This window comes from Elephantulus edwardii, unplaced genomic scaffold (genome assembly GCF_000299155.1).
Source record: "Elephantulus edwardii isolate Elephantulus edwardi_28Jun2011 unplaced genomic scaffold, EleEdw1.0 scaffold00174, whole genome shotgun sequence".
NCBI classification, from domain to species: domain Eukaryota; kingdom Metazoa; phylum Chordata; class Mammalia; order Macroscelidea; family Macroscelididae; genus Elephantulus; species Elephantulus edwardii.
The window spans coordinates 1,550,995-1,559,023 of NW_006399924.1; the positions used below are offsets into that span (position 1 = coordinate 1,550,995).

The window sequence follows — 8,029 nt, forward strand, 5'->3', positions numbered from 1 at the left end:
GGCTGAAGTGCAGAGCCTTGAAGTTGACCCGAATCTGGAGGCCTGTCAGAGCCCTAGGACTGTAGTTCTGTGCAACAGCAGCAGTATTACTGCACTTACTTCTATCTCTTTTATTTCTCACTTGTTATTTTGCACTTCCTGCTCCTAGGCATAGTCTACTCACCTGGTTTCACTCTGAAGCTGTCCATACTTTGTGTCTCAGTGAGAATTCTGTAAAGTTGGCTTTTCCTTGTCTTCTGTGTCTTCAGATGGCCAGACACCATATGTAGCCTTGTTTCATCTTTCTTCTCCATCCCTTTTTCATTCTCCTTTTTTCATTGGTATTTAATCCAAATTTTACCTTTTTATTTGGTGCTAAGCTTAAGGTTTATAATTTTTCACCTAATTTTCAGAGTCTTTTGTATAAGCTTTGGGCAGTGTGTTATAACATGATGCCACCCTGTCTCTTCCTCTTGCTCCCTGACTTTTTTTTCAAGCCCAAATTTGTTTAGTATGTTTTCAACTCAATTACTTCACAAGGCCTCAAATAACCCACACATGGCTCTCTGAAGGTAGAAACCAAACCCTGCTTTATAAGGCTTCTTGACAATTTCTGATTTTCAGAAATCATTAAGCATCATATCAATGCTTTTGGGCAGTCATAAAAAGATATTGGGAGAGATCACATCAGAGCAGAATCAGACACCACTCCTGTGTGGAAACCTTTTTAGCACCAACTCTGAAGTAGATCTACTCCTTTGAGCTTGTTGTTATGGTACTTTTGTTCCTACTGGGTGGTGAGAATGTTGAAATATCATGGCTGCTCAAACTAGCGGAGATAGCAAGTAGATATCCAAGAAGGAAAAATTCATTCAAACTGACCTCAGTGAGAAAATTCATCTTCCATCTCTACCAGAACTCGAATATCATCTGGTGTCAGGACATCTAGCACAGATCAGATATTTTCTCTGGGCTTTCTTCATATTCTCTGCAGTGAAGTGCTCTGGAGCCATTCAGTATTTGTCCTTGGGGCTGCTGGAAGTGCCAGAACTGGAAAATGCATTCTCTGCTGAAGGCAAACAAAATCCGCCAGGTTCAGAAGGTCCCAGATCATCAGGCCTTTAATGCTGATGTCCAGTGGAGAGTTTGGAGACTAGGGGAAATGTTGACTTCCAGGGCCCAGGGCTTGAGGTTCTCATCGAGCATGACATCAAAACCAAAGAGCTCGTGGCAGTTGTAGGGCTGCTGCACATATATCTTGAGCAGGCTGGTTACATAGGGCTCTGACAAAATTATAGTTTTTACAACAACATCTTTTATCTTCTCTATTGATGTCCTTCTCACTCAGGTAGTTCCATAAAACATTCAGTGTCCATTTGTGGCCTTCACAGGCCATTTCATTTCCATTGGCTTGGTACTCAACATTCTTTTCACTGACACTGTAGTTGGTCAAGTGCATGAACTTGTTGCCAAGGCTCTTCATGGAAGGAAAATACTTAAAACTGGCAAAGTGGATGAGACCGTCTGAAAAGAGGTAAATCCATAGAGTATCCTAGGAAATGACGTAAACAAAGATCCACAGATCAGACTTGCTGCTGCTGATGAGGTAGGGTTTGTGTAGAAACATCTGTACCACGAGGGGCCTTCTCTTGGGGAGCTGACTCCACTTGTGAATGACTTGGATGCCAATGCCTCGTGCTGATGCTTGTGGCTTCACAATCCACTTCTGCTGGCTGCTGTTTTCCCAGGCTTTTCTCAGGAGCTTGACATCTTGGGGCAGGATAAAAGACTGGGGGGAAAACCTGAACTCCTTCTTGCCAAAGCTGCTGTACGGCCAGTACAGGTTCCGCCAACAGTCAGTCCTTCTGCCTAATCTGGAAGGAGCCTAGGAAGTGATTTAGCTACTGATGCTCCTGAACGAATGGACTGGAAACTAGCAGACTTCGTGTGGTGACACCAGCAGCCCAGCCAGTCATCATTTCTCTTGCTGGTTTTGAAGTGGGGTCGTCCAATAGTGGGGGTCACTGTACTCATCTTCCACCAAAGCAACTTCCTCTGCTCCCAGGGAAGTTTTTCCATATGCTCATCTCGAGTGCCAAAATAGATGGTAAGAGGCAAATTGGGGAAGAGGCTGTAGGTGAGGGCTGGTTGGACAACTTTTTCATTACTGGAAAGAGGTTTGGTCAGAACCTTTACACAACTCCAAGAGATCACTGCTACCAACTCACTAGCAAAGACAGAGCTGAACGAGGAGCACTCTGAGTCTCTATCCTCATCTTCGTTCTTATCATGGCTGCCAGTCTTCCAAACCATCTAGAAAATTTTCATCTGCATCTTCAGCTTCAACCTGGTCTGGCTTGAAGTCAGTATCTGAACCAATATCCCTAGCAGTTAAATCCAGCTCCCTGCTTTCCTTAGGCTCCCTCACAGGCTGGTCCAGATGGATGGAGGAGAGGTTGATGGCCACATCAGCTATGCCAGGAGTTTAACAGGAAGAGAGAACCAGAGTTTATCTATTTCAAGTGATGGATGGTCAATTGCAGATACACAGTTAGGGCTACTGCTGAGCCCATTGGCAGATGAGGCAAGGAAGTGAATGCTGATACATTTGGTACAGAAGACTGTATTGTCCAATGCCAAGGTGTCTCGAGCACCAGAGGGAATGCTATTGTCTGTTCCAGAATCCTCCTGAGGAAACTACTGGCCTACAATGGGGGGACTTCCAATGCCTGCCCTTGTTGAGGAGATTCCACTGGAGGCTGGGGTTCACAAAAACAAGACTGTTCAAACTGGTAGCCTAGCTTTGGAATCGTCTCAAGGCTTCTTGCAATCAACTTCCTCACAGCGTCAGTGAACCGAGCCTCCTTTTTCTTTAGCCTGGGAATAAGAGTTGTCCTCCAGGCCAGAGAGGTGTGGCTCTACCCACATGGCTGAGTTACTCCTGTTATACTGGGGAGAGGCAACACTGGTGACTAATGTGTCTAATGAACTGGGGGTAGAGATGGTGGTATGTACAGTGGTGTCATTTAGAACAGTGCCATTGCTTTTGAGCACCTTATGTTCAATAGGTTGGGATGCACAGTCTCCCGTACCCCCTGAATGAAGCCAAGAGACAGTCTGAATTTTGGGTGTAGATACTGACTACAGACCCTCTGGGGTCTGTGATAAAGGCACTTTAGTGCTACTTGGCTACATGAAAGAGCTGTTATTTAGCATGGGCTTGGAGGAGGAGGAGAGTGGAGATGGGATCTTCCTGAGATGGCAGAGGCCAAGTTCTTCCATAAAGAGTTTTCTCCTGTGGCTCCCACTGGATGACAGGTATGAATCAGTGGATGAGGAGGCACGGGCTGAGCCATGAAGGAGATTGTGGAAGAAGTGGCTCTATTGAAAGTCAGAATTACAGGGAGGCTCTTTTGAGGGAGAGAAAAATGTCTTCTTTTCTGATAGGTTTGAATATAAGCAGAAAGACTCCAGTTGCTGTTACGGTTTGTGCCTCTGGTTGGAGCAGTGGTACAGCAGGGTACTGCTGAGCAAGTCTGGGAGGGAGTGCAGGTAACAGGATTTGTTGTGCCCTGGAATGACAGCCATGGTCCTAGAGTTACATAAAGTGTTGGGGCAAACAAAATATGCTGACTATGGTGAGACACCCAAGAGGTCTGGACCCAATCCTATTGACAATGTCCCATGTGCTTCTTCTCCAACCTCCAGATTGGCTTCACCTGCTGATGAGCTTAAGACCAGACTCCGCCATGAGAGGGTTTCTCAACTGGCAAGGTATGGACTGTGCCTGAGGGACCATCTGCTTGAAGTTGTTTCCCCAGCAAAGGCCAATACTGTATTGCTCTGTTCCTGCTGAGGACATGAGGTGCCCACATGGTCTCATGGCCCAACTCAGTTAAGGGAGCAGCTGCATCGTTCAAGTCTGTCAACCTAGCTGACCCAGCGTCACTTCAGCTCGGTGTCCACTCTATGCGGCTGTCTCCTCAGGCTGTGTTGCCAGCAAACAGACCGCCAGAGGTGCCCCTAGCAACCACACAGCACCTCGTGCTGCAGTGCTCTCAGCAGCAGCCGCCCACCATGCACTGTGTGCACCCCTAGAGCACAGCACAAGGCCAAGACCTGGCAGTTCTCTTACTTTTAAATAGCTCAATGAAATGCTGTAAACCTTAGAAGTAGCTCCTTTCTCTTCTGTAAAGACAGACTTATTACTTTTGATAGTACTTTACAGTCCTATGTTTTGCATATCTATACACAAACAATGAACCTTCTGGAGGATTCTAAACTGTTTTATCCAATGACCCACTCAGCATGTGGACAAGTTTCTAAATATTACATTCCTAAAATAGAACGCCAAATGTCACTGCTCACAATCCTGCACCTTCCCTTTCCCTTACCTCATCCTCTCCAGCCAATCTGTCAGCTAATTTTTTTTTTTGGTTTCCACTATCAAAATATGTCTACAATATTACCCCACTGCCAAGTCTAGTTTAACTGCTTGTCTTTTTACATTCAGTACCTTATTGAGGTCCCCTCAATCGGACTAGACATGCTAATTCTGGCTTCAAAGATCATGAACCACAAATTTAACATCCAGGAGCTGTAATCCATTTCTATAAAATAGCTGCTTCCATAACATGGGGGAAAGCAGGGGTTTTACCTGCCTTTCAACTATTCCTTTCCTCTGTAAATGTTTGGTTGAATGTCTTTGAGGTGTGTTACCTAATTCACATGGTAGTATAGGGCCAACACAGGCTACCAGTTCAATGTGTATTGTAGACTCTGGGAAAAGAAATATTTTTAAATATATTCATTTGGATAGTTGAAAAAAAAAAATATATATAGTCTTTTTTAGATCTATTCAAGTGATCTTTATGATACTGTTATTGTGTGTCTATCACAGATCTGTTTTTGGTTTTTTGTGTTTTGGGGTTTTTTTTTGGTGGTGTCCTTTTTGTGTAATATATACTATATCTAGTTTACTTATGAATGGTGAAGAGATTAAGATTGTTCACAGCTTTAGTTTCCTTAGCTCCACAGTCAACACTCTTGGCACCAGCAGCCAGGAAATTAAAAGACGTATTGAGATAGGAAAGTCTGCTGTTAGGGACCTCACCAAAGTATTGAAGAGCAATGGTGTCTCTCTGGAGACTAAGTTGTATCTGATACAGTCCATGGTCTTTGCAATCACTTGTTATGCATCAGAGTCAGACAATGACTAGGAAGGATAGAAGAAGAATGGATGCCTTTGAGCTGTAGTGCTCGAGAAGAGTATTGAGTATAATATGACTGCTAAGAAAACAAACAGTTCATCCTGTAGAGAGTTAAACTGGGCTGCTCCTTGGAGGCAAGGATTCTGAGGCTTCGTATGACATACTTTAGACATGTTGTAAAGAGAGACCAGTCCTTGGAGAGAGACATCATGCTTGGGAAGGTAGAAGGACAGCACAGAAGAGGAAGGCCCTCTATGAGGTGGATTGATTCAGTGACTGGGGTAATCAGGATGGGTGTATCGGAGACAGTGCAATTGGCACAGGACAGAGCAGAATTTAGGGCTGTTGTACTTAGGGTCACTATGAGTCGCAAGCAACTCGACGGCACATAACAACAACAACAGCTTACCCAGCTGAAGCTTCAAACTATGCTAGTATGGACCTTCTGGCAGACTTAGGTTTTGTATATAATCTTGTACAATTTGTAACAGAGGCCAGCCACATATGGTATGTATTTGGACTTTCTTTTATGACACCTTTTTTTTCCTTGTTCTGAATATCCTTGACATTACAGCTGGCAAACAACCAAAGGCTGGTATTTCATATCGGTTTTCTGAATATCACCTTCAAGAATTTACTTTGCAGCTTCTAATTTTGACAGCTTTCAACTGTATAAAAGTGTGTTTTGTTAAAGCAGCCAATCAATGAGTGCTGCATTTTGGATATTTAGCTTTATCTTTAAACACCACCACCTTGGTGCATTCATATATATCATCTAACATATGACACACTGTTGTAGTATGTATAATTTTGTGATCTTTATTTCCCTTTGCATTCATTTTAAGCATCTAAACAAATTATTGCATTGTGCTTAAAAAAATAGTTTATGTAAAGAAAAGACTATCACTGAGTGCAATAACCACAGTACTACCAAAGTCATGTCAGAGATTCTATACTAGCATATTACTTAGCTCCTCTGAATTCCACTCTACTCTTCTGAGTATTAAATTATCTTTTCACAAACTACAGGACACTTCCTTCTCTCCCATTTCAACTTATAGGGAGAAAGCCTGTCCTATACAATTTACATCGTGTGCTTACTGCAGGAAATCCACTCTCTAAAGAGAAAGAAAACCCTGTGATTATTAATTCTCCTCTCCTCCTGCACATCCTCATCTGTCTCCTTCAATTTTGATCAGGGGCAGGGTGAGGGAATTTGGAAGAATCTGTTCTGGAAAACAATGTATTCGAATTTTGTAAAGAAATAGTATAGTAATTTAAAAAAAGAGAAAAGAGGATGATGAGTTGCATCTGTTCTGTCTCTGCTAAACTCACCAATCAGAATAAGTTACTCCTCAAAGAATGCCTATGGGTAGGAATTTTCTTGTTGCTGTTGTTAGCATTATTGTTGTTGTTAATTGCCGTCGAGATGACTCATAGAGACCCTATGAACGAAAGACCTGAACACTTGTATAACTTTCATCATTTCTCCAAGTTCATAGGTTTTCTGAAGCAAGATGTTTTGGAAGTGGATGCCACTCCTGCTTCCTAGCACTACAGAAAGATTAACAAAAATCACAATTACAGGAAAGAAGTGGGAGGAAGTACAATTACACTATGAATAATTAAAATTAATATTATAGAAGAGAATATGAATGAATGCTTAAATAAAAGTTAATTTGCTTCTTAAGCCTTCAAATAATTTTTTTTGTTGGAGGGAGGAGGGCACATCAAGCAAGTAATCAAACTTGAAGAAATACAGATACCATTCCACGTGAAATCTCTCCAAAACCAAGGAACAGAAGTTGCCTTTCCCAAAGTTCTTACCCTAAGTCTGAACTTCTAACTTCCTAAATTGTGAGAAAATAAATTGGCTTTTAAAAGCCAAAATAACAACAAATAAAGTAGTATAGGAGTCATGCTCATATGGTCTTATTTCTGGCAACTAAAATTTATTTTTCAATTTCATAACTAAAAGAGAATAATCAAAGCTGCTTCAAAAGTGTTAACTGTCATTAAAATACTCTTAGGATTTTTAAAAATGATAATAGTCTTAAAATGATACAGATTAGCTGTTTATTTTAAATAGTCAATGTTGTTGCTAAGATGATTCTGAATCATTGCAACCAATCCTATATACAAGAGACTGAAATCTTCCCTGACTTTGTGGTAGCCTCACAATATCCACTGTACTTCCAAGCCGAGAGGCTCCATCTTCTAGCACTGTTAGGACAATGTTCTGCTGCTATTCATGGGGTATTTTCAGAGTAAATTACTTCAGAAGTGCATGTCCAGCCCTGCTTCTGGGTCTATCCTAGTCTGGAAGCTCTGCTGAAACTTGTCTACCATGTGTAACCCATCTACCATGGTAACCTTACTATTATTTGAAATATGGATGGCATAGCTTACAAAATTATATCAACACACAAGCCACCAAAGTAAACTAACTTAAGAATGGTAGCAAATAATTAGTATGACATATTTATTTCCACTCAAAACAGTTTAATAGTAAAGCTTAAAAAGTAAATCTCAATGATTTATTCTTGGCATTCAAAGACTAACTGCAAATTTGAAAGTTTAGGAAAAATTACTTTCAAGACTATAGAAAAGGTGACAACAAAACTATAATAATCTAGTTATGTGAATAAAATTACAATTTTTCAAGTGAGTTATCATTTTTCCACACTTAAGCCAAAATATAAATAGAAAAACATAAATTATTACTATAAACATTAAAAAAGATCAATTTCCCAGAAATGGTTGGTGCTTTATACAATATTTTTTTTAAAAACCCACAAATTTTATTTTATTAGGTTCCCTAATCACACTTACTGCAGAAA

At 41.2% G+C, this 8,029-nt stretch overlaps 1 pseudogene; it reads right to left on the reverse strand.

The window, feature by feature from the left end:
* Positions 1–616: 616 nt before the first annotated feature.
* On the reverse strand, positions 617–3,847 carry LOC102873029 (annotated as a pseudogene).
* Positions 3,848–8,029: the final 4,182 nt, after the last annotated feature.